This window comes from Planococcus citri, chromosome 3 (genome assembly GCF_950023065.1).
Source record: "Planococcus citri chromosome 3, ihPlaCitr1.1, whole genome shotgun sequence".
Classification (NCBI taxonomy): domain Eukaryota; kingdom Metazoa; phylum Arthropoda; class Insecta; order Hemiptera; family Pseudococcidae; genus Planococcus; species Planococcus citri.
The window spans coordinates 74,831,439-74,859,242 of NC_088679.1; the positions used below are offsets into that span (position 1 = coordinate 74,831,439).

General features: G+C 34.8%; 3 long non-coding RNA genes across 3 annotated transcripts; 1 reads left to right on the plus strand and 2 right to left on the minus strand.

Annotated features, from left to right (window-relative positions):
* Positions 1-93: 93 nt before the first annotated feature.
* On the minus strand, positions 94-27,344 carry LOC135839189 (uncharacterized). Its single transcript, XR_010557552.1, has 7 exons — positions 26,884-27,344; positions 26,159-26,649; positions 25,887-26,079; positions 25,470-25,659; positions 25,077-25,227; positions 22,940-23,053; positions 94-1,725 (listed from the first exon to the last, which is right to left on the minus strand). It is a non-coding gene; the product is annotated as an uncharacterized LOC135839189 (long non-coding RNA).
* Positions 10,900-12,754, minus strand: LOC135839187 (uncharacterized). Its single transcript, XR_010557550.1, has 2 exons — positions 12,509-12,754; positions 10,900-11,452 (listed from the first exon to the last, which is right to left on the minus strand). It is a non-coding gene; the product is annotated as an uncharacterized LOC135839187 (long non-coding RNA).
* LOC135839188 (uncharacterized) lies at positions 13,059-21,349 on the plus strand. The gene is made up of 2 exons (XR_010557551.1): positions 13,059-13,161; positions 20,791-21,349. It is a non-coding gene; the product is annotated as an uncharacterized LOC135839188 (long non-coding RNA).
* Positions 27,345-27,804: the final 460 nt, after the last annotated feature.

Here is a 27,804-nt window from a genome sequence, read left to right on the forward strand (position 1 = left end):
AAATTATTAAAATTCTAGCGGAATTATACGAAAATAAAGTACTTACCTACAAAAGGTGTAATTGAAAAAAATCACCGCAAAAATCACAAATGGCCAAAAAAGTGATAGAGTTTTTCAATAAAAATGAGCAGGACTTGACATGAATTATTCAAAAAATCATTAATAACGACTTTAAAACAATCAAAACGACTCGATAATGATAAAATTTCTCAAAACTCGGGCAAAAACACCCAGACCATTGGAAATGCAAAAAATTGAATAAATATTAAAATTTTAGAAAATTGCGACATTGAAAAAAACGCTACTACGAAATCGTCGAGAAAATCACCAAAAATTTATGAAATATTCAGTAAAAATAACTAATAAGTATGAACTTGACATACCTAAATCGTTCAAAAATATCATTAAAATTACATTAAAGCAATTGAACCGATTCTATAATGACAAAATTTTTCAAAATCCGAGCTATATCGCCTGCATCATTGGAAATGCCAAAAATTGATCAAATTTCGACAGAATAAGACACCGCAAAAATAGAATATAAATAACTAATTATACATAATTAAATTTCAGAAATAGATTAAAATTACGAATAAATGATAAAACATAGTGAAATTTTTAAGAAAAGCTGTCGGAAATACCGACATAAATTGATGAGAATTACGATCAAATTTTACGCAAATAGGAATATAAGTGCAAACATTACACAGCGTATTATGAACGTCAGAATCAGCAAACTGATCACTAAGAGTCACCAACGATTGATAAAATCGCAAAAGAAAACTCGACAAAAAACTACATAAATCGATGAAAAATAGAAAGAATGGAACAACATATTCCGAAAATCGCAACAAACATCCTCAATAATTTATGAAAACAGTTTGAAAATGACCGACAGTCGACGTAAATCACGAAATTCAAACAAAATCTCACAAAAAATATTGAAAATTACATCAGGTAAAAAACTATTAAACAAACTTCAATCGAATGACCAAGAATGAAATATACTTCAGGAACACCGAAGAGAACTTCAAAAAAGGTACTTCGAATATTTCTAAAATTCGGAAAAAGATGGACACCTTAGGGCAGATTAAAACTATCAGAAGTTTCAAAACATCTTCAAATTCGCTATCAGAACTGAACAAAGAATGAAACAATGCCACAACTTCATAAAGTGTCATAAAAATTGTGAAACTAGCGTAAATGCAATATCAACAAAACAAATCGCAAAAACTTCTTCAAATAATGATGAAACTTTATCAAGTAAGCTCACACTCAAAATTGAATTACTAAAATTCCCGAATATCGTACACCAGAATCGGAATTATACGATCGAAAATCACAAAAACATTACTTACGTAATTCCACTCAAAATATGCCAAACTTGCAGAAATTGCTTAAAACATCGATAAAACTTGATACAACGACGTAACAACATTTAAAAATGATCAAAATTTACAAAAAGTTTCTGAATTAAAGCAAAAATTCAATAAAAGCAAAAATAAAAATATTATTCTAATTAAAAATTGCATAATTATGCATGGTGAAAAGAAAGATGATTTAACAAAGACACTAATACGAACAATAGGTACCTACCTTGCAATATCATCAAGGTGCAGTCCATCGATTTGATCATAAATCAATCTGCTGAGATTTCATCGCATTTTTTAAGGAAATCGACGGAAACGTAAACTTAAGGCTGACAATGTTCAAAAATTTTCACATCTGAAAATAAAATATAAAAATGGAATTGAATATACTTATGCAAATAATAAGCAACAAATAGGAACAATTAGGAAAAAATAACTCTTGCTTCTCAGTTTTTACTATTTATTAGTGCAAAGCTTTTCAAACACCAAGTGTTCATCATCAGGCTTAAATCACTATTGAACAAAATAACTAAGTCTACAAGCTTATATACTAGCGTACAAGGGTGTGGTAGTTTAACAGTAAAGGGTGTGGCAGTACAAGGGTGTGGTCATGTGGAAGAGGGTGTGGTTGTAGGTGAGGATGTGGTAGGAGTCATGTCTTCAAGTTTAGTTTTAATAACAGAAAGTAAGATATTTTCCAAGGGTTTTAAGTCATTATTTAGTAAATTTGTTTTGTTTTTCTTCATGGCTATTGCTTCCCAAATGTTTAATTGAAATGGTTTGTCTATTTTTTGTATGAGGTTCAGGTTTTCAAAGCAAGTAGTGTGGTTGGTGGCAATGAGATGATCTGAGAAAGCAGACATTTTCATGTTTGTATTTAGCATAATAAAGATGTTCCTTGAACCTCTTTTTGATGTTTCTTTTAGTTTGCCCTATATAAATTCCTTGGCAATCTTTGCATTTGATTTTGTAGATGCCACTACAGTCTTCAGGTTTGTCTTTGTCTTTAGTGTTACCAAGAAGGTTTTTAATTTTGTTGTCATTGGTGAAAATAGGTTGTATGTTGTGTTTTCTGAAGACTGTTTTCATTTTGTTTGTGAGGGGGGGGGGATAGTAACTGATCCTAACTCTTTTGACATCATCTTTTTCAGCAATAAAAGTTGTGGCATCTCTGATTAGTTTTTTATTTTCATGTTTTCTTATAAGTTTTTGGATAGATGTTTTTGTATATCCAAGGTTTTTTCAAAAAAGGTTTTGTGTACTTCCAAGATACATATTATGTCATTCAAAATTGAATTTATAAAAAATGAAATGAAATTTTTTTTGAAAACATGAAAAAAGTAGGTAGAAGCAATCTGATGAAATTTTCAAATTGATGAAATCCTAAAATGTAGTACAAAAGTTGAATCATGTACCCTATCAGCGATCTGAGGGCATATTGATGATTCAAAATTTAATCCCTTGACTACATATACAACTTACTACATCGATATGTCCCCCTACAAAACACCATTTGGGCATAAATTCGCGGAAACGTTTTCCTGACACCTTAAAATCAGCAATTTTCATACTTTCAACGAATTTGTGCCGATGTAAGGGACCACCAAAAAAAAAATGAACTCCACAGGGAGATTCAGCATCTCAAACTCTACCGATTGAGTGCTAAGGCTAAATTTTTAAGTCGATTTTGGAGCTTTTAACCTGAAAAAAGTGAATTTTTAGCTAAAATGGCCCCACATTGAGGCCACGTGGCTCAGCCCCATGGTGCCGCGGGGGGGGGCTAAAAATTTTTTTGGGGTGGTTTCAACTCAAAAGGAACCACATATGTGAATTTCAGAAAATCCTGAGACCTACGTTTTTTTTCGACCCGCCCTCCCGCCGAACATTTCGTGTCATTTTACTGTCAACGAATAGCCAAAAGATCATCAATTCTCTGTCAACGAATTTCAACCAATCAGAATAGAGGTAGCTCCGCCTACTTTCCAGTTTCAGGTTTGACGAAGATTTAACACTGTCAGTAAACAGTCAAATTTGCGTCAAGTTTGTGTCACAAAATCCATGACACAAAATTGGCACTAATATGACAGAATTATTGACAATTTTCAAGGACACTGAATTGATTAAATTAATGTAGTGAAACGACCATGGGTCTTTGACTTGGTTTTGACACTTATGTGACACTTTAGCAACATTTATCCTAAAATTGTCATTTTCTGAGCAATTTCTTGATTTGTGATAATTTTTGAGGTTTAATGCCAATCAAATTTTTTAAAAAATAGCCTCAATGTTTTGAAAATTTTTTGTAAAAAAAAAGGCAATAATTCAACATTTTTGAGTATTATTTTTAAAAAAATCCAAGTTTGAAATGGGTATCTACCTATTATTCAGTTTTTTATCAAATTGAACAGTATGCAAGAAATTGAATTAATTTTTTATACTTCTATATAGGTATGCAATTGCTAGATTAGGTAATTAATCAATTACGTAATTTGAGATTTAATCAAGAGTCATTTTTGTGGAATCCATAAGTAGGTACCTACATACTTCATTTCCAAGTAGGCCTAAAAATGAATTAAAATTTTATGTGTGTTTACTTAATTGTAAATTTAAATTTGGGTTTATCTTTTTTTGAGCATTTTTTTACATTGTGTTTTAATGTAGGTATTAGGTACCTATCTAACTGAGGTACCTTCAAAATCAAAAATGTATTAGGTACCTAATTATTTCAATTCGTTATTTATGTAAAAAAAATTTAAGGAAATTGGTAGGTTAAATTCACTCAAGTACCTATCTGCTAAGCAGAGTTTTTAAAAAGCACATGCATAAACAAATTGTAGGTACCTATCTATCATTGCACACATATACATTGCTATTAATGCGTAGTTCATAGATAAGTCAACGTAGCCCATACATTAGGTGTAGGTTGTAGGGTAGTTAGAAATGTTAGGGTTACAGGTTCGAATCCCAGAGTAGGTAAGGAATTTTCGGAGTTCAATTCTCGATGATGCTGATCAATTCCTATCTATAGCAAAAGGTCATTGAAAATTGAATTACGTTCCCCAATTAATTACTCGATTTTTAAAAATTAATTTTAATTGCCTCACTTTGTCAAAAAGTAGTCGAAATATCGTCAAAATACTGCCACATATTTGCCAAGAGATCCTTGCAAAACCGGTTTGGTGGCATGGTATTGACGCGTTTTCGACACTTCCAGCCTCTTTCTGATTGGTTGGAAATTGTCAAAATAGTGTCAAACGCACTGTCAAAATTATCACGTCAAAAAAGCGTCATTCGACACTCCTGCTTTGCATGGCGGACTACTACACAGGCTACAGGATAGTTGCCACCAATGAATACAACGTATTCGAATCGGCATTTAGTTATAAGTAGGGGTAGGATTTTTAAGCGCTATCGAACATGTTTTAAGCACTATAAAAAAACAATAAAAATGTAAGAAAAAACAAAAAAAAAAAAGCACTTTCACCATTGGCCTCAGAATGGAATGAATCGCAAAGAAAATGTATTTATGCCGTATAGGGTTCAAATGTTCAAAATTACGTTTCACGTAGCTCAACTGAGAAACGTGTTCACAAGTCAGTTTATTTGTCCAGTCAGAAACAATGTATCCAAGATCAGAAAATAGTTCCTCTGATGGTACACTATGCCCAGGAGTGGCTAAGGCACCTTTCGCCAGGCCGGCCATTTCAGGAAAGTCAATCTCTTTCATTTTCCACCAAGATACCTATAGTGGATCTAATTCACGATCCAATTTTTTCAAATTCTAATACATATGATTTTACAAACACTTCGGCTTTGGCAACATTTGGATTTTGAGTTTTTGGCACTTCACAGTTATCTTCATCATAACAAATCACCAGGCTTCCTTGAGAGCATTAGAAGCTGAGGATGAGCTTGAGCTTGTACTTGGTTGACATACTGCAACTGACTCGGCATTTCGTTTTGCTTTTTTCAATTTTTCCACAATTCCAGATACTACAGCTTTCCTAGCCTCTTCGTAATTTACTTCAGTGTACTAAAGCCCATTTCCCTGTAACGTGGATCAAGAAGGGTAGATACGTGAGGCACAGTTCGAGTTTCATACTGCATCATTTTTGCATTATTCAATTCTTTCAATCTTTGCAGTAATAGTTCAGTAACTGTAGCATTGACGAGTTTCAAACACTAATTTCAGTGTATTGTGACCACTTCTCCCCCCAAAAAAATCGGGTTTTTACCAATTATATCGAAAAATATTAACTCTAGCGCAAAAATAGTTGAAACGAATGCTGTTCTACATCAAATTTCCCATCAGATGGCCCATTGATCAATGTTCCAGCCCCAAAGGGGAGTGGACCTACCCCTCCTGACCCCTCACCATTCGGTTATATGCCAATTTACGTATGCGATGTGAATTGAAATGTACTAAAAAAATATAAAAATGTAGAATGGAATCTGAATACGAGTTTCAAACGCCAATTTAAACGTAGCGTAACCCATTGGCATAGAATGAACCTTCGTTCATTTTTCGCACCTCTGAAGTGGGGTGAACCTAAATCATTGAATACTCGTTCCTATAATTTGCAAATCTATTTATGCATGAAATTTCCAGTTCAACCGCAATAGGCAACGTAAAAATTTGATAGTAGGTAATTTAATCATAAGTTGGATCCATTAAAGGAATTCAAAATTTGATTACCCACAATTTTCATCAATGAAAAATGCCTCCTATCTCATAGTTTGGAAACGGATAACAATAGAGAGCTGGGCGATGCAGCATCATGTTCCTGGTTTAATTCTGAACCAAAGTGCAAATTTTTGTTGTGCATGTCAGATGGAGTAAAGCTGTAAGTGTGTTGGAATGCGTGGTACATTTGAAGGTTGGTTGGTACAGCGAGCAATGAATTCTTTGAGCATTCACTGCGCCTATTGAAAATGTGAGCTACTAAACAGTGGTACTGACTCTTGGAAAACTGCCACTATGGTTCAGAATTGAACATAGAACACAATGTTGTATCGCCTACTCTCTAAATTTGAAACAGTGAAATTTCACTGCTTAGCAGTCACGACATTTTGCCTTTTTAAAAGCAGTAGTTTTTTACTGCAAAACGGTGAAAAATCTACGGAATCAGTCAGTCAAAATTATTTTTACTGGCCAATTCAGTAGATTTTTCACTGTTTTGCAGTAAAAAACTACTGCTTTTACAAAGGCAAAATGTCGCGACTGCTAAGCAGTGAAATTTCACTGTTTCAAATTTGGAGAGTAGCTCTCTGCTGTTACCTGTATCAAAGTGTTGGGTTTGTTGTAGTGAATTTTTGATAGCCCCTCGTACACAAATCTGAGATCTGGTCACAAGTCGAGCTTTCTGAGGTTTGGGTGCAATTTCGAATCTGTAGGGGAGAAGGAGGATGTTTCTGGACACGGTGATGTTCTGGACGAAATCTAGTTTGACCACTTTGACTGTGCCTAAAAATTATTTTTTCATAAAAGTATGTGGCATTGTGATACTACATGCGTTTGCACTGACAAACATTCCCCTGGCAGTTCTTATCAAAAAAATATGTGACTTTGTCTAAAACATGTGTGATTTTTTTGCTGACAACTTTTTTTAGTTTTTAATATTTTGAAAAGAAGAAACGACCAGAGAAAAAACTGCAAGTAGTTATGAAAGTAGTAAACCTTACTTTATAACGTGAATTGGTGATATTCATCCTAGAACGCTTTCAACTCGTAATATTTCCGATTGATTCCAAAATGAGGGGGTGTGATGTTCTGGACACTTTGCTTTTATTACATGTATGGAATACCTACATTGTCTCAGAAATTGAAGAAATGCACGAAAGATTGGAAAACTGGCCTAGAAAGAAAGAAAGCTTGGTTTTGCATGGATATGCGTCCTTTTTCGAAATGCGTCATTTTTTTGCATGATGTTTGCCTCGGATTTTCACAAAATGGCCAAAAGGTTGTAGAATGCCCCAAATGTTCTGAATAAACGCATAAACTGTTTTTTAATAAATTTCAATCGTTTTTCCTTTGATTAGAATACCACATAGTTGATTTTAGGTACAATTTGTATGCTGTCCAGAACATGGCACCCAAAGTTATGTTCTGGACAAAAACATCGACATTTACAAAGTTGAATTACCTACTCCACCAGTTTTGTATTTAAAAATTTGCAAAAAATATATGTGGTATGTGTCACCCAAAGGAATCGTTTGCCGTACTTGATCAATTTTTTCCACATTACTGGGAGTCAAAAATCGGGTTCAAACTTTTTTGTCCAGAACATCCTCCCTCTCCCCTACATAAGGTAAGTGCAGCTAATTACGCCACGTTGGCAATTACGCAACTACCGCAGTTCTCATGGTAAATGGGTAGATGGCGCCGTGTGACGATTTTTAGGTGATTGTACTGTTGAAGCCAAGGCAGAAAAACCAAAAATATCACCGGACCGGATAATTTTCAGATCTGTGGCTCGCTTTTTCGTAAATGTGATGCCAAAAAAAATAGTCATGTTAAATTAATCAAAGTTTGGAAATGTGCTGTAAGGGTCATTCCATGTCAACTCAACCAAAAATAAGGCGATTTTGAAAGTCATGTCTTTCGATTTCGCTCAAATTTTTTTTTACAATATCTACCCACCCAGTAAGTAAGAAAGCCGCAATCAGTTTGGTCCCAGCCCCCTCAGGGGTCGGGTGGGGGGCTTCCATTATTTTCACATTGTCTCGAGGTACTCAACTTCAGCAGCCCATTCCTCCAATACTATGATACTTTGATCAAAACTGACTTCACAGTTCAAAAGGGCATTGAATTTTGAACTTTTTAAGCATTTCAAAATTGTCAAAAGTTGAAAGTTGAACTTTCAATTTGAATGTTCAAATTTCAAAATGGCGCTGTAAGTGGGAACTACCATTTAAAATTTTGAAAAAATTTCCGTAGATGTACATTTCGATACTTTTTTGAAATATTCAAGTTTCGAGGTGACATTCTTGACGGAGGAGGAGCACCCCCACCCCCAATTTTGGGTGAAACTTTCAAAAGAAAATCTGGCGCATGTGATATATCGAATTGTATGTTTTCGGCGACGCTGAACGCGAATATGACGTCAGATTTTTGATAGAACCCCAATCACGGCCCCCGGAACCTCCCCAAAGGGAGTAAAAATTCAAAACAGCGTTTTGTTTGTGCGACACATGAAATAGTGTGTTTTTGGTGACGCTGAACACGAATATGACGTCAGATTTTTGATTGGACCGCATCCACGGCCCCCAACAATTTTTTGGACATTAACGTGTTGGGGGAGGTTCTGGGGGCCATGGGTGAAGTCGATTCGAAAAACTAAGGCAATATTCGTGTTCAGCGATATCGAAAACATAATATTGCATGTGTCACACGAATGTAACCATTTTGGGGGGGGGTCACCCCCTTTGGAGAGGTTCTGGGGGCTGTGGACGGGTCCAATCATAAATCTGACGTCATAACTTCGTGTTCAGCGTCGCCAAAAACATACTATTCCATGTGTCACACGAACATAACGCTTTTTTGAACTTTTGCTCCCTTTGAGGAGGTGCTGGGGGCCGTGGATGGGGTCCAATCAAAAATCTGACGTCATATTCGTGTTCTGCGTTGCCGAAAACATACAATTCGATATATCACATGCCCCAGATTTTCTTTTGAAAGTTTCACCCAGAATTGGGGATGGGGGTGCTCCCCCTCCGTCAAGAGTGCCACCTCGAAACTTGAATAATTCGAAAAAGTATCAAAATGTACATCTACGGAAATTTTTTCAAAATTTTAAATGGTAGCTCCCACTTACAGCGCCATTTTGAAATTTGAATTTTCAAATTGAAAGTTCAACTTTCAACTTTTGAAAATATCAAAATGCTTAAAAAGTTAAAAATTCAATGCCCTTTCGAACTGTGAAATCAGTTTTGATCAAAGTATCATAGTTTTGGAGGAATGGGTTGCTGAAGTTGAGTATCTCGAGACCATATGAAAATAATGGAAGCCCCCCACCCCCCTCCCCCCTTGAGGGAGCTGGGATCAAACTGATTGCGGCTTTCTTACTTACTGGGTGGGTAGATATTGTAAAAAAAATTTGAGCAAAATCGAAGGACATGACCCAAAAACGTTGGTTGAGTTGACATATGGAATGACCCGTAATAATTTGTAATAAGGGTGGAACAAATTATTGAAGATATGTTTCCTGTAGTAAATTTAATGTCGATTTCAATTCGATAAACAGTTTTTCGTTATTTCTCAAAGTAAGTATCGAAATGTTGGAAAATATACGAAGTACTGCAGGTGAATTTCAAGTCGTTTTGGAGCCTCCAGCGACTTTTTTGAAAATTACTGGAGCCTCCAGCAGATTTTTGAAACTTTAAATTTTCACAAAATTTCATCAAATGGAGATGGAAAGCTGAAATTTATTTTACACTCCAATTTTAACAGCCTCTGAAGACGGCTGCCGGTGGGTTCAAGTCATTTTAGAGCCTCCAGCGACTTTTTTGAAAATTACTGGAGCCTCCAGTAGATTTTTGAAACTTGAAATTTTCCCAACATTAATTTATCAAATGGAGATGGAAAGCTGAAATTTACTCTACACTCCAATTTTAACAGCCTCTGAAGACGACTGCCGGTGGGTTCAAGTCATTTTAGAGCCTCCAGCGACTTTTTTGAAAATAACTGGAGCCTCCAGTAGATTTTTGAAACTTGAAATTTTCCCAACATTAATTTATCAAATGGAGTTGGCAAGCTGAAATTTACTTCGCAGACTACATACAGGTTTCAAATGGTTTTGAAGCTTCCAGCTGCTTTTAGGAAATTTCAATTTTCCAAAAAATCGCTGGAGGCTCCAAAACTACTTGAAATTCACCTGCAGTACTTCGTAGCGTATTGAAATTAGTTTTTAGAATAAATTTTAGCTTTACTACTCCAATTTGATGCAATTTTGTAGGAATTTCGAGTTTCCAAAATCTGCTAGAGGCTCTAGAACTGCTCAAAACGGGTTGAAACCGTTTCCAATCGATTTGGCATGTCGTAAATAAGGTATATCCCAAATTTCAGTTTTCTTGGTCAATTTGGTAAAATTTTGATTTTTTCCCTCAATTTTGGCCAACATTCGATTTTCAAAAATTCACCAGAAATCGAAAAAAACACTTTAGCACTTGAAATGTCGACAGGTGATAAATTTTAGCATGAACTTTCGATCTAACTTTGTAAAGTTTAAAAAATTGCGTGCAAGTCCTATGTTGAAACGCAAAATCGGATCCGCGGGGGGGGGGGGTGCAATTAATCTTATTGTCATAATATGCCGGACTAACGCATACATATGTATAAAGCGAAAATGAGCGTATGTCTTTAATCGAATGGTCGAATACTTTTTAAATGATCCACATTTTCGTTAGAATCCTCTATCTATCGACGTAAAAGTGAACACGCGCCCTTGTCTGTTGGTTGCTGCATGAATACATGGAACCTACTTGCTGACAAATGCCTGTTTGTAAAAAGTATTCATCTACTTACCAATAATTTTTTGAGGCATCAACGAATATATTTTATTGACTTCAATTTTCAATAATTCATAAATACCTAATTAAAAGCTAGCAATAGCATGGGACAAAAAATCAACCTGCTATATTCGCAAGTTATATTATTTATTTGCAAATGGTTCAATAGTCCCGGTCCTTCTGATCCTCTATTCAGTTACGTTTCTGCCAGAATACTGTATTCCGGTTACTTTGTTGGTACCATTGTTATAGACGGCAAAAACATCAACTTTGTGCTCTTGTATGAAAGCGTTGTCAGAAAATAGACATAAATTCTTGTCTTCACACTTATGATATTTACGCCGGGTACCAAAGGCCGTGGATATAACATTATCGTCGACAGAGATGTAACATACTGTTCCAGCGTCTTCTTGAACGAAAAAATTGACGTTTTCAGGTAAAAAAAGTACATTTTCAATTGGACCAGTCAATATGTAATCGTACTGAAATGATAATGGCACGGTGAACGGAATGAAGCTGCATATCAGGAGAACAGCCAATGACGAAGAGAAACTTGGTAACGTAATCATTGTTACCTGTAATTTAAAACGAAATCGGTTCATAATTATTTTAATTAGGTACACGGAAGAGGGTGGTCTTTCGCATTGAAAAAATTTTTTTCATATCTCCAGTGGTGGTTGTATGACTTGCAAAAATTGTAGGTAAGATTTTCGACCAATGCGAAAATTGTGTAAAATAACCAACTTTAAAAAAATGACAAATCATCAAAAATGGGGAAATGGTTGGAAAGATTATGAAAACGCGCGTGACGCCTTTCCTAGATAAACTAATGATAGATTACTATTGTTTCACAGGAACATCTATATAATTTATTAGAAGGTATATTTTACTCGGAAAATAGTAAATTATTATACGGAAATGAGGGTAGAGGGTGGTTTGAAATACCATTAAAAACATTTCAAATCGGCTGTTGGATATTTCCTACAATTCGATGTGCTCGAAAACGAATGAAAAAGCCCATAAAAAATTTTTTTTTTTTGAATTTTGACCTTGACCAACCACTTTGAAAAATATTCAATTTACTATATCAAAAAATATTATGGCTTGAGGTCACATTTAGAAGAAAATATGCATGCACAGCTTCTAATTTCGTAATATGTAACAACAGTTTGAAATTTTCTTTCGGGCTTTTGAAATACAACGAAAAAATTTCAAAAAATGTTGGTCAACATAGATTGCATAGGTAGCGATTTTTTGCGTGGAAATTCGATTTTTTTGTGTTTGGTGCGAGGGAAAGGATGGTCGAATTATTTTGGCCTGCCTCTCTGATAGATAAATATTTTTAGAATCCGATCAAAGGGCAGAGTCACTGATACTTATTTCACAACATTCATCGTAATTCCATCATTTTGGAAGACATAGCTGGGTAAGTAGAATTAAAATTTTTATCAACCAGAAAGAAATCAATGCACCTTATAGGCTACAACTCGACTAATGAATATAAAATATCTGAAATTTTGTTTTGTTGTTTTTTCTGATTTTACACAATATTATTTCATCAAGCATAAGTACTAATCGTAAGATATACTACGTGTATTGAAATGCGAAAAATGTGTTGACTATTCGCTTACCCACTTCACGTTTGCTCTGCTATCAATCTGTGAATCTCGTTTAACTGAATTTGAAAAACCACGTAAAATTTCTTCCAAGTTTGGCCGAAAATTATTTCGAAGTACCTAAACTTACTAAACTCGAGTTTAAACTTAAATGCAACACGTCTGATTGTACATACCTAACTATATGCAAAAACAGAATGGAAATTCTTACAAAGCGTTCATCGTACTTTTATATCAATTATTCCATAAACATTGTATAGATTTCTGATTTGCCAACTTTTGAAAATTACCTAATTAGATTTCAATAGGAAACTGTTGCGTGAAATTCATTTGAACAATGATAATTGATAAATCATAACGTGGGATAATAATTACGTTAATCGCAGTGTATTCTTGAGGCCACTTAGGTACCCTTGCTCGGGTTACTCACAATGAAAGAAATCGGACCTTTCCCAATATTTAATCAAGAAACACTGGTGCAATTTTGTTGTACAACGTATGTACCTACTCGAGGGGAATTTCATCACTTACAGCAAGTACTTAAAGCAGTTTCACTGCGGGTTGTATGTTAGTTACATACATTTGGTACATATATTAATTATCTTTGAAGTTGTGTTAAAAACATTGTGTGGTGTAGATTAATTGTCCGAGTAAAATATACTAATAAAGTAGGTAAATGTGCAAGTGAAATAAGTATGCACTCAATTAATTTATCATTAGCGTATCTAGGAATAATGTCACGCGCGTTTTCATAATTTTCCTAACCTTCTCCCCATTTCTGAAGATTTTTAATTTTCTAAAGTTCTTTTTTTTTTGGTTTATTTAAACCGGTGTTTTTTAGAAGGGTAACGAATTTTAAAATTTCAGAAGGGTAGTCAGGGATGGTCATTACATTGAGTTCGGGTTGGCTGTAATTTAGGGCAAGTGAATAGTAAATGTTGAGTGGATGTAGGTTCGTTTTTGCAGAATTGACGAGAATTTTGGAGTTTTTTGATATGTAGATGGTTATGTTGTGTGTGGTTTTATTGTGACCTATTCGTAGACAAGTTATGATTATTTTTCTTTTCTGTACAAGTGATCAAGGTTTTTCCCAGGGTAGATTGTCTTTTCGTGTTGAAAAAGTTTGTTGAATGTTTGTGAGGACCACGAGTTTTGCTAATCTTAGTGAGTAAGTATTTTGTGTAAAAGAAGATAATAAAGTAGGTAAATGTTCATTGTTAAATAACAAATGAATGGTGCTTTTCAAGAAGGTCCTATCGACAAAAAACTGGTTTTGAGAAAAACGCATTTTTATATTTCAGTGTTTTGCCATTTTGGTTTAAAATGATATAGCGAGCTCCGGTTTTTTTTGTTGAATAGAAGCATCTTTCCACTATTTATTTCCTGCGTAGTAATTTTTTTTCCACCACCAACATTTCCATGGAAGCGCTTTACAAAAGAGACCTCGATAGGACCTTCTTGAAACGACAGGACCTTCTTGCGGTTATTCACCTAAAAATCGATTTTATTCCTTCTCAAACCCACCAAAAACATGAAATAGTCACTCTTGAGTAGTAATTTCCAACGCAGAATTCAAATTTTGAGTCAATTTTGCCCCTCGACCCCCAGGGGGGGGTGGTACCAAATGAAAATTTGGGGAAAATGTGAAAAAATCGAGTATAGTGTCAAAATCTTGATACTTTGAGTTAAAAACCACGATTTTTGAGTCAATTTCCCTCGTAGCCCCCCAGGGGGGTGGTACCAAATGAAAATTGGGAGAAAATGTGAAAAAATCGAGTATAGTGTCGAAATCTTGATACTTTGGGTTAAAAACAACGATTTTTGAGTCAATTTCCCTCGTAGCTCCCCAGGGGGGGTGGTACCAAATAAAAATGCGAAAAAATCGAGTATAGTGTCGAAATCTTGGTACATTTGGGCTGAAAACCCGATTTTCGAGTCAATTTTGTTCCTCGGCTTCCGGGGGGAGGGGTGTGGTACCTAATCAAAATTTAGGATAAAAGTGAAAAAATTGAGTACTTTAATGTAATATCTTTAATACTGTAGGGCAGAAGTTTCTTCCGCCAGCATTCCCCAAAACGACGAATATGAAAAATTATGCATTTTAGTGTATGTAAAACAACTGCGATCGATTTACCTGCGGAAACCTGCGAAAATCTGTATCATCTCATACTTTAGCCATGCATGTGTGAGTGCGCATACTCGATTTTTTCACTGTTTTCCCCAAATTTCGATTTGGTACCACCCCCTTCCTCCCTGGCGTGCGAAGGACAAAATTGGCTCGAAAATCGGGTTTTCAGCCCAAATGTACCAAGATTTCGACACTATACTCGATTTTTTCGCATTTTTATTTGATACCACCCCCCTGGGGGGCTACGAGGTAAATTGACTCAAAAATCGTTTTTTTTAACCCAAAGTATCAAGATTTCGACACTATACTCGATTTTTTCACATTTTCCCCAAATTTTCATTTGGTACCACCCCCCCCTTTGGGTCGAGGGGCAAAATTGACTCAAAATTTGAATTCTGCGTTGAAAATTACTACTCAAGAGTGCCTTCTGGTATAGTTGTGATCAACCATTTCGGAGAAGAAGGTAATGCGCGCATTTTCCAGTAGCGTTTCCTAGCCAACTTCATATAGCTGCTGTTTGTGAACAACACCACATGGAGCGCTGCGGTTTGCACCATCTTGTGTAGAAAACGTCAGAGATTCAAATTTCATGAACTCCTCAAAAAGGTCCTATCGGTCGATAGGACCTTCTTGAAAAGCACCATTCAAATGTTGTAATGTATCATTATAGTTCATTTTTGGGAATGGTGTCAAGCAATTTTTAAAATTTTTCATTTTTAAAAGTTATTTTTGCATCATTCTTGAATAGATCCAAAACCGTAGGTATCTATTGTTTTTGTAAGTCATACCTACAAACTTCATTGGATAGGTGGAAAAAATTTTTAAAACGGTTTTGTTACTTCTAAGCAGGGGTGCTAACCCTAATTATTTTAATCAAGGTTATGGTTTCACTCCAATTTTTTCGTTGACATGTTTCGGTTTTTGTTTTTGTTTTGCCTTTGAAATTCAAAATTTCAGTTTTGGTTTGGGTTTTGGTAATATTTACAAAAATTTTGGTTTTGGTTCCGGTTTTCCGTTTTTTTTTTGGTTTTTTTTTTGGTTTTACATAATTATTTTTTTTTTACAATTGTGATCTGTCACGAGAAAACCAACTTAGTGTCCAAAAAATCGATATTTTTTTATGGTGGATATTGGTAGTACTCAGGGTGCTGAATCTGCCTGCGGTGCTACAAACGTTCGCGAACGATTCTTTTGACCCTAAATTTAAGGTCAAAAAAATTGAGCAACTACAAAAAAAATGAAAAATAAATGTTTTTTTCATTTTCTCGAAATGTATGTTCAGGGGAGACAACATGCAAATTTTTATGGATATCGGCTCACATTTGTAGAATTTACGCCGTTTTTTTGAAATTTGACTGAGGTTCACTCTGGAAAAATCAACTCTTTTCACCTTGAAAAAATTTGTTAAGAAACGTGATAAATTTAATAATAATAACTTATTCTTCATTAATAATTCATACTTGGGTAGTTTTTGCAACATTTTTGGCAAAAAATTCAAAAAAATCGATTTTGGGAAATTTCGATTATTGGACTTGGCAATCTTGAATGTGATGATTCTGAAAAAAAAAATATTGGCTTATGTTTGGACTCATGGGGGCCAAAAGTGGTGCAAGTTTCACGGACCTACAAATTTTAGATCGCCTGATACAGAGACTCAAAACTTCAAATGCCCTTCCTGTAAAATTTACGTTTTGGACACTAGGTTGGTTTTCTCGTGACAGATCACAATTTCTTCAAAATTTCTCAATCTCAGAAAAAAAACTGTAGTCATGTCATAATAATTCTAAAAGAGTATAGGTAATATATTTTTCAAGAATACTTGATATAGGGGAGAAAAGAATAACTACCAGAAGGTGGATATAGTATTAATTACTACTAATGGGGGGAAGAATAGAAATATTCCTTAGGCTGGGAATATTTGCCAATACCTAGATAGCTCAGAAGGGTGTAGTTAGTCTAAGCTGCCCTATACATCATTTAAAGAAGTTACCTATAATAAATAAGACTCTGCTCTATTTATAAGGTATATTTACAATTTTTACATAAATTCATTGACCTACATGATTCTACATTTTTTGATATTAAGGTCCTTAAAGAATTCATAACGAAGATAGATCTCACCATACGTGTGATGGAGTAGATCAATAGGATATAGGCCAGTCGGTATAGCACTTTTGGGAGGCAAACCCGAACAAAATTGCCACAAAAGATTTTTTTGCTTTAAAAGGTCTAGGATGGTGTCCTAAACAACATATCCAGAGCCGCCCCCGATCCACCTGGTGCGTCCCCCCTACAGTGGATTTTAGCCCCCCAAAACACGTTTTTTGCCATTTTCTCCCCCGCGTTGCATTTTAGTGACAAATGAGGTTGGATACAAGAATCTACGTCAAATTTCCGATCTAATGATGTATCAACTTTCCCCGTACGTTCAAGGGGAGTGGAACTACAGCCATTCAAAAAAGGGGGGTTTCCTGAAAAATACATAAAGGCTATAGGCGTCTAAGAGGGGTGAAATGGTCTCCGAAAGCGTTCGAGTTGATATTAGCATGGAAGGTGAGTACCATTGAGACACTTCCGCATGAAAAATTTCAGATCAACACCCCCTCCCCCTTTTGAGGAACCCCCCCTTTTCTGAAATTTCAATAACACTTTTCTCAGCCCCATTTCAACCTATTTTAAAAATTTTTCAGTATGTTGTGAACATCCTTAGGAGGTACCCTCACAAAAATTTTCAGCCACCTCCCCTCATATTTACCCCTCAAAATGGAGTAAAAATGTGTCGGAAGGGGGTTGGGGTAAAATGGGAATTTTGGGGGAAATAACTAAGTATCAATGAATAGGATGTCGTTTTCTTATGATTCGATACCGCTGAGCACGAATATGATGTCAGATTTTTTGCTACACTCATCTAGCCCTCTCCAGAGCGCTTGGCCCCCTCAAATTTGACTATAGTTATAAAGCATAAAATAAGTTTAAAACGCCATTTTGAGGGGTAAATATGAGGGGAAGTGGCTGAAAATTTTTGTTAGGGTACCTCCTAAGGATGTTCACAACATACTGAAAAATTTTCAAAATCGGTTGAAATGGGGCTGAGAAAAGTGTTATTGAAATTTCAGAAAAGGGGGGTTCCTCAAAAAGGGGAGGGGGCGTTGATCTCAAATTTTTCGTGCGGAAGTGTCTCAATGGTACTCACCTTCCATGCTAATATCAACTCGAACGCTTTCGGAGACCATTTCACCCGTCTTAGACGCCTATAGCCTTTATGTATTTTTCAGGAAACCCCTCTTTTTCGAATGGCTGTAGTTCCACCCCCCTTGAACGTACAAGGAAAGTTGATACATCATTAGATCGGAAATTTGACGTAGATTCTTGTATCCAACCTCATTTGTTGCTAAAATGCAATGCGGAGGAGAAAATTGCGAAAAACGTGTTTTGGGGGGCTAAAATCCACAGTGGGGGGAACGCACCAGGTGGATCGAGGGCGGCTCCGGATATGTTGTTTAGGACACCATCCTAGACTTTTTAAAGCAAAAAAATCTTTTGTGGGAATTTTGTTCGGGTCCAACCCATTACCGACTGGGCTAATATGTAGTTAATTTGTCAAATTACGAGACTTCATCCTACCCCATCTCCGAATGGGTAGAATAGATAAATTTTGCTTAAAATATTATTTACACGAGAAAACAACATATACTTAAATTAGTCATCATAGATTACGACACCATGCTCGGAATCTATGCGAAATGGGTAGGGTAAGGTTGACACAATTGTACCAGTGCCCAAATCGTACCACCCCCTCTATCTCAGAAACTATCCGTAAATAGTACTTTCTACTGTTAAAATATGTTACTAGCATGCATTTCAAGGTGCCTGATATCAATATTGGGCACATTGAATCATTGATGTTTTTTTTTATGATGTTTTTTAGAAAAATTGCATTTTCCGTTAAAAAAACTAACCTGTTATGTAAGGTAATTGCGACAACAAAATTTTGAAAAGCTAAGTTACGTTTAATCCTCCTAAAAGTATGTAATATTACCTACATTTTAGAGATATTTATGAAAAAAAATCATCAACATCAACCTGAGTGACAGAAGATTGATGTTAAAAAATGTGAGTTGCTCAAATCATACTTGTTGATGGTTGCCCAAATCGTACCATGATTTCAATACAGAAATGTAATGTCATCAAATGTAGAAAAGAAAAAATCTCTTTGGAGAAATATGGTGAAAATAATATTGGTTTGAATGAGTGCAGCTGTAAATATGAAATACCCAAGCTCACCTTTCTTTAACATGTTTGAGACATTGTAAAAAAGGAGTCAGATGAAGGAATGAAGGTCAAAGGGCGGGGGAAACATGATATGGCCACACAGGGAAAATTAAAATTTGACTTGAGGTGGTAGGAGGCCATATAGCTTTATTTCTATCAATTTAATTCATGAGTACAATTTGAGAAACTGGTGGTACGATTTGAGCAACTAGGTCCCTAAATCTTACCTTTTTGAGAACTTTGTGCGGATTCAAATAGCGCCTTTGCTATTTGAGATGCGATTTTCCTTTTTGCGCTCAAAAGTAGGCAAAAGACCAAGGTACAATTTGGTGCATGAATGGTTTCCAAAAAATAATTAAGAGTGTAGTCCAGGTTGAAAAAACTAAAAAGTGGTACAATTTGGGCAACCTTACCCTATAATTTAAAATAAAGTAAGTAAGTGTATCTTACCACTCACGACAAACTGTACACTTTTTCCATTTCTTTCCTGGGCTCACCCAATGCTACAAGCATCAATGGAACTTAACTAAATGAGGCACAATTTAATTCTTTGCCTATTTTGGTGATGTCCGGATACATCCCAAAATATCAAAAAGGTACACTTGTTATTAACCAAAAAGAGTTCGGTTAATCTGGATTTAATCATTAGTATCAACCATCAAAGATGAGATGGAGAAAACAAGAGGACTTTTGCCATGGTCTCCGACAAGGAGATGTTTCCATGGCATAAATTTTATCAACGGTAATGAGAGAACTGACTATCGCGAGTTGCCGGAACCAAGTAATTTTTAGGCGCAAAGATCAGTATTAAAAAGAAGCAGAAAGTGGTCAAATCTCCACCCCTGTTTCTGGGGTACCCATAGCGTAATTGCTAAGTACACATAAATTAGACAATTTATGTGATTTTACTTATTTATGACCAAAATCCCTATCTCGGGCTATAAACGTCAAAGGCTTGCGAACCCTTTCTCTTTTGCATTTGCTGACTCAAGGGTGCAGCCTTACATGCGCGAGTACATCGCGAATACCTCGAGTACTTAGCCTATTTTTAAGGAATTCACACATGTTCCCAACATTTCATTATAAGGGGTTCGTAATATAAGCACTACCTTCGGCAGTGGGGCCAATCTGCCCTCTGTCATACTAATTGATAAATTATATCATTTTTTAAATAAATGAATTAATCGAATTTGTACTCATTCATCTATCAACTGGCATCCCGCATTTCAGGCTTTCAGCATTTTGGCATTCAACAACCCAAAAAGCAACAACCAACGACCAAATTCGTTAGGTTCATTAAATTTATCAATTTCCCTGGATTTCGAGTCTCAAAAGTCAAAAATGTGAAAAAATCCCCCCCCCCCCAAAAAAAATTTAAAAAAACTGAAAAAACCCAAACCTGAAAACCAAAATACATAAATTATATCGGTTTAGGTTTTGGTTTCACTCACGCTGCTTCATTATGCTTGTTATGGTTTTTTACAGTTTTTAAAAAGCCTACGAAATTTCGGTTTTTGTTTTCAGTTATGGTTTGAAAATGGCTAAAATTATGTATCTTGTTTGGGTTTTGGTTACCATTTTCGGTTTTTGCGGTTACGGTTAGCACCTCTGCTTCTAAGTAGGCCTTATTGCGAGAATAAATCCCCATTCTTCTTCTCATTTCCAACGTAAACTTCAAAATTTGAAACTTCCAGTGAAAATAAAATAAAGAGATGGTTCGCAAACCAGGAATCCAAAATTTTTCCTACAGTCTTCTGTGGTCCCCAACCCACCACCTACTATTTTTTTTATTGAATCCCCTCTCCAATGTTCACCGATAAAAAAATTCAAAGATCACCTTCATCAATGTAAACCAAATTTAAAAAATTACATTAACAGATTTCGTTTTAAATTACAGGTAGGTATACCTGATAATGATTACGTTACCAAGTTTCTCTTCGTCATTGGGTGTTCTCCTGATATGCAGCTTCATTCCATTTGCCGCGCCATTACAAACAAGATTTCATAATAAATATGAAATTACCGGTTTAGTTGAAAATGTACGTTTTACGGATGAGAATGCCTTGTATGTGGCGCGAGATGATATTGGAACATTATGTTACATCGCTCTCGACAGTAAAAATGCTACAGCCACGTATGGTGATACTAATCTGGCATATGAATCCAAGAAATATCATAAAAGTTTTGACATGAATGTATGTCAATTTGCTCACAGAGCTTTCCATTTTAAAAAAGAGGTTAATATGTATTGCATGCTAACGAAGGGCGCTAACCAAGTAGCTGGAATTCAGTATGCTGGCAGAAGAGCAGTTACTGATTGGGAAAACAATTACTATACCCACATTTGCAGACCAAACTAACTTGCGAGCAGAGCAAGTTAATTTTTTTATGTCTTATGCTAGCTTTTAGTTACATGAATTATTGGAAATCGTAATCAATAAAATAATATTCGTTAATGACGTGAAAAATTACTAAACTTCTAGCGGAATTATACAAAAATAAAGTACTTAGCCTACCTACAAAAGGTGTAATTGAAAAAAATCACCGCAAAAATCACAAATGGCCAAAAAAGTGACGAGTTTTTCAATAAAAATGAGCAGGACTTGACATGAATTATTCAAAAAATCATTAATAACGACTTTAAAACAATCAAAACGACTCGATAATGATGAAATTTCTCAAAACTCGGGCAAAATCACCCAGACCATTGGAAATGCAAAAAATTAAATAAATTAAAATTTTAGAAAATTGCAACATTGAAAAAAATGCTACTACGAAATCGTCGAGAAAATCACCAAAAATTTATGAAATATTCAGTAAAAATAAGTATGAACTTGACATAAATCGTTCAAAAATATCATTAAAATTACATTAAAGCAATTGAACCGATTCTATAATGACAAAATTTTTCAAAATCCGAGCTATATCGTCTACATCATTGGAAATGCCAAAAATTGATCAAATTTCGACAGAATAAAACACCGCAAAAATAGAATATAAATAACTAATTATATGATTAAATTTCAGAAATATATTAAAATTACGAATAAATGATGAAACATAGTAAAATTTTTAAGAAAAGCTGCCGGAAATACTGACATAAATTGATGAGAATTACGATCAAATTTTACGGAAATAGGAATTAAAGTTCAAACATTACACAGCGTATTATGAACGTCAAAATCAGCAAACTGATCACTGAGAGTCACCAACGATTGATAAAATCGCAAAAGAAAACTCGAGAAAAAACTATATAAATCGATGAAAAATAGAAAGAATGGAACAACATATTCCGAAAATCGCAAAAAACATCCTCAAAAATTTATGAAAACAGTTTGAAAATGACCGACAGTCGACGTAAGTAAATCACAAAATTCAAACAAAATCTCACAAAAAATATTGAAAATTACACAGGTAAAAAACTATTAAACAAACTCCATTCGAATGACCAAGAATGAAATATACTTCAGCAACACCGAAGAGAACTTCAAAAAATTAGGTACTTCGAATATTTCTAAAATTCGGAAAAAGACGGACACCTTAGGGCAGATTAAAACTATCAGAAGTTTCAAAACATCTTCAAATTCGCTATCAGAACTGAATGAAGAATGAAACAATGTCACAGCTGCATAAAGTGTCATAAAAATTGTGAAACTGGCGTAAATGCAATATCAGCAAAACAAATCGCAAAAACTTCTTCAAATAATGATGAAACTTGATCAAGTAAGCTCACACTCAAAATTGAATTACTAAAATTCGCGAATATCGTACACCAGAATCGGAATTATACGATCGAAAATCACAGAAACTTTACGTAATTCCACTCAAAGTAAGCCAATCTTGCAGAAATTGCTTAAAACATCGATAAAACTTAATACGACGTGACAACACTTTAAAAATGATCAAAATTTACAAAAAGTTTCTGAATTGGAGAAAAAATTCAAAAAAAACAAAAATAAAAATACTAATCTAATTCAAAATTGCATATGCATAGTGAAAAGAAAGATAATTTAACAAAGACACTAATACGAACAATAGGTACCTACCTTGCAATATCATCAAGGTGCAGTCCATCGATTTGATCATAAATAGTCTGCTGAGATTTCATCGCGTTTTTTAAAAAAATCGACGGGACCGCCAATGTTCAAAAATTTTCACATCTGAAAATAAAATATAAAAATGGAATTCAATATACTTATGCAAATAATAAGCAACAAATAGGAACAATTCGAGAAAACTCACAAACAATAAAATAAACTTTTTAAAAAGTTCAAAGTAACAAAAAATGAAAAAAATAAACAGCAACTTCCACGAAGTACCATATCAATAAAATGATAGTTACATGCCATCGAGAATTACCATAGGTAAATTATTGAAAAATCGATAAAATAGAGCAAACTATTACGAAAATAGCTGAGATAATTGATTAAAACGCCACGACAAAAGTTTAAATTGACTGAACGTTCTAGCAAGATCTTGCAAGAAACTTCTTATAGGTATTTCTTAGTAAATTCAAAATAACAAAAAAATGATCGAATATAAAAATTCTAAATGAATTTTGTAAAAATAAGCGCTGACATAAGGTACTTTTGCATCATGAAAAAATTGTGAAATCGTCGCAGAAAAAAAATCATCTCATACTTATAAGGTAGGTAATCATATCATCAAAAATTCATGAAATCTTCTAGTAAAAATGAGCACAGCTTTGCATAAATTAGGTATTCAAAAACATCGGTAACAATATGCCCCAAAATAATTAACACGACTTGATAGTGGTAATATTTCTCATAATTTGAGCAAAATCGTCTAGATCAATGTAGGTAAATACCAAAAATTGATTAAATGAAAAGAATACTTGTATAATTAGAAATTATAACAAATTCACAAAAAAAAAACACAGCTGAACAGAGCAAAACATAGCAAACATTGAATTGAAATTAATTGATTGAAAATCACGAAAAAACGATACAACACATCGCAAAATTTGAGCAAAATACTCAAAAGAATAAAAAAATATACGTACATTTACCAGAAATACTCAAAAAAACTTATGAAAATTACGATTGCATCAAGTCTTATCATAAAAGTTGTGAAACTATCAGGATGAAGAATCTCAGCAAAATTTAATACAAAATTCTGAAAATTACGTAGAATTACTCCCATAGTCATGAAAAATGGTCAAAATATGATCGAACATCAACCAAGACTCGACGAATTTTCAGTCATTGTACGCCAAACTCAACAGAAATCGCTTAAAAACTGATAAAATGACACAAAAACATTTAAAAATAGCGAAATGTTCATTAAATGTTTCAGAAGTGAGAAAATTATTATAGGTAACATAAAACAGAATAGTCAAAATTGCATAAACATGGCAAAAAACAGAAGAAACTCGACTAACGAATTGAAAATGAATATCATTAAAATTGTTGACCGGGAACATCAATAATATCGGTATATATATTACCTAATCAATAATCAAGTAAGTATTATTAATTGACTTGAATATACATCGGAAAGAAAATAGCAGAAAAAATGTTTCGAAAACTATTGACGTTTTCAAGTTCGAAAATAACAAAATAGTTTACACGCGTGTAATGTATCGCAAAATTCAAGCAAAAACTTGCAGAAACATGTTCAAGATGTGGAAAAAAAATTAAAACTCGATCAAATAGGTACCTAAGTATGAAAGTTTACAAAAATCACACCTCAATTACCTATACCTAACAATAAAAAAAATGTAAAAAACTTAAAATTTGACATAAAAATCGCTACAATATTCAATGGCGATCAAAACAGATTTACGATTTTTCAAGTTTCAAATATCTATCTATAGGTACATTTTACAGAGACGGTGGTTCCAAATGATTTTAGGATTAAAAACTTCATTTCTAAAATTTTTCCGATCTTATTAAATAGGTATCATTAAAATTAGAACATCATTTCAAACAAACACAGGACAGATTTCGAAAATTATGCTCACATAGAACGAGCTCAATTTAATTAACCGTATACGTAAAATGTACCTACTGTATTTCGGGAATCAATTGATAATGTAAAAACACACGAGTTATTGTCGTCGAATATGGACCAGCCCGAGTACAAAAAGCAGTAGGTAGGTATTTACAAAAATACATATAGGTACATAAATGGCTTCATTTAAATGATTTTTAAACAGCATACCTACAAGAACACCTTACTGGAATTCAGCCGACGAGACGAAGTTATTCCCATAATAATACATGTACTCGTTCATGTGGTCATTCGACCTCTTCGGTATGGAGCAGTACTTCTGATAAGTACCTACGTAAAGCTTCAACGGATACATTCTTCCCTGCAAAATAATGGACATTTCAATTTTCCGTACTCGAACGTGTTTCAATAAAATAAATCTAGACTAAAGTAAGATTCGAAAGTTCGTCGGTACATAAGTATAAACACGCAGGAACAAAGAAACACAAACGTAAAGCTCAACCATGTTAAAAGTATACAAATACTGTCGTATGCGTAGGTAAACAAGCCGCAGTACCAACCTACAAAAAACTCAATTGAAAAAACACAAGAAGAACAACTTACATAAATGAGTAATGAATGGTTCCATTTGAAACGAACACTTTGTTCGAAAATTATCCGAAGATATATCTAGTCATGAAAATAAGGACTTAAGAAGTGATTATTTGACTCATCGATTTCTTTTGATAACGGACAGCACTTCCAATATCTACGTAGGTATCTAGATGATAGCTTCGCAACTGATACTTGACTCCTGCAAAACAATAAACATTTCAATTTTCCGTACTCGAACAGGTTTCAATAAAGAAAATTTGAGCTTGAGGAAAGATTCGAAAGTCTACATGCGAAGACAGAAAAACACAAATAACAGATCACGTTAAGGTTAAAGTATGCAAATATTGTCGAACACGTATATATATATGGTACATTTGAATACAAACAGCTCGATTGAAAATACACACGTAAGTAATTACAACTTACGTGAACGCGTCATAAAAGGCTTCATTTAGGTAAATAATTTTCGTAAATACGAACACTCGATCGAAAAGCAGCCGAAGAAGTTATTTTCATGAAAAACGAAGTACTCGTTCATAATAAGCACATAAGCAGTTATCGTTCCACTTCTTCGATACCTCTGGTGCAGTACTTCTATCAACGGATATCTACTTGACCCCTGCAAAATAATGAGCACATCAATCATCTGTATTTGAACGGAATAAAGTTCATGATTAACAATCATAAAAATCGTTTACCTTTTATAGCGAGCAAAACAGCTCCACAACGACGAATGCATCGAGTGAATTAGACTGTATGAACGGAATACAAAATCGGACACCAATACTCGAACTCTATAAATTCTCGGAGTAAACAGTTTCCGAATTCTGCACAAAATAATTATAATAAGGTTAATAGCTTTAGCGTCGCACTTCAACGTTATCGGCCATTCGGCCTTACGGTTACACAACCCATCAAATCAATGGTAAGTAATAAAATAAAAATACGTACCTCGTACTTAAAGCTAAACGATAATACTCACGATTTGAATTCTGTCGATCAGCTATTGCAACTATACATTACATTAGATCACATTTCAGTACTAGTACTACTATACTACACCAGCTCTGAGAATTCATAATCCGCGTGTTCAAAGAGAATTTAACGATCACCGGAGAGTAGTAAAATCCAGCGAGCCGTCCATCAGAGGAATATAACAGTGTACTTCAACACAAGTATTCATTGCCACCTAAGACACACGAGCAATTTTTTCAATCAATCGCTTTCATCAAAGCGAGGAACACTAATTTACCAAAAGTATAGATACAATTTGCTCATTCCCACAACACCAAAAAAGGCAGGTAGCCACATAATTAATTACTTACTTACTTTGGCTACACTTCTACATGAGCTACGCAATAATTGTCTTATAATAAGGAATAATTATTCAAGCCATTGACAGTGAGACTGCGTATATACGTACCTTGGATTGAATTCAATACCGGTGACTATAAACAATACGTTGAAACAACATTAACTTCGAGTTCAGTAATAATTAAAAACACTACTTCAATTACAAACATATAAAAGCGTCGTAATTCGAAAAAAATGAAAGACTGTGTTCTCCCTCTTCTCTTCCCAGTTCCCTTTCAACCGTCGCCCGTCGAAAATTCGCCATCTCGCCATCGCCAGTCGCTACGTCAATGCAAAATGACGCATCACATACCCTTACCACTTACCACACCACCTTCACCACTAACACTAACACACAAAACACGATTGACATCATGACATCATATTGATATGATTGAATACTGGCAGTGGCTGGTCATCGCATCAACTTAATGATGAACCGGTGCACCATCAGCGGGTATGCGAACCGCCGAGGCGCCAAATAGTCCAGTAGAATTAGCATCGAATAGTGAATCTCTAGGTGGCAAGCTGATTTTTGGTATAGTGGTCCATTTTGATGTCCTGAAAACGAATCCGAGGAGTCCCCTACTGTCCCGGGTGTGCTTTCCCCCAAATTGTGGATCTTAGCCCCCCAAAATCGGTTTTTGACCAATTCATCGGAAAATATCGACTCTAGCGCAAAAATGGTTGAAGAATGTTGTTCTACGTCAAATTTCCCATTAGATGAGCCATGTATCGATTTTCCAGCCCCAAGGGGGGTGGACCTACGGCGCTTTGAACATAAAGGGGTCTGTAAAAGCGCTATTACATTGATTGTTAATGTTGGTCGTAATATTTTTAATCGTTTAAAAATGATATAGGGTACTTCTTTTTATTTTTCTGAGATACAGAACGGACTACAGCGTCACCCCTTCCCCCTCCCCCTCACCATTCAGTTATCTGTCGATATAACGTACGTCCGATGAATTGAAATGTACATATCTACAAATAA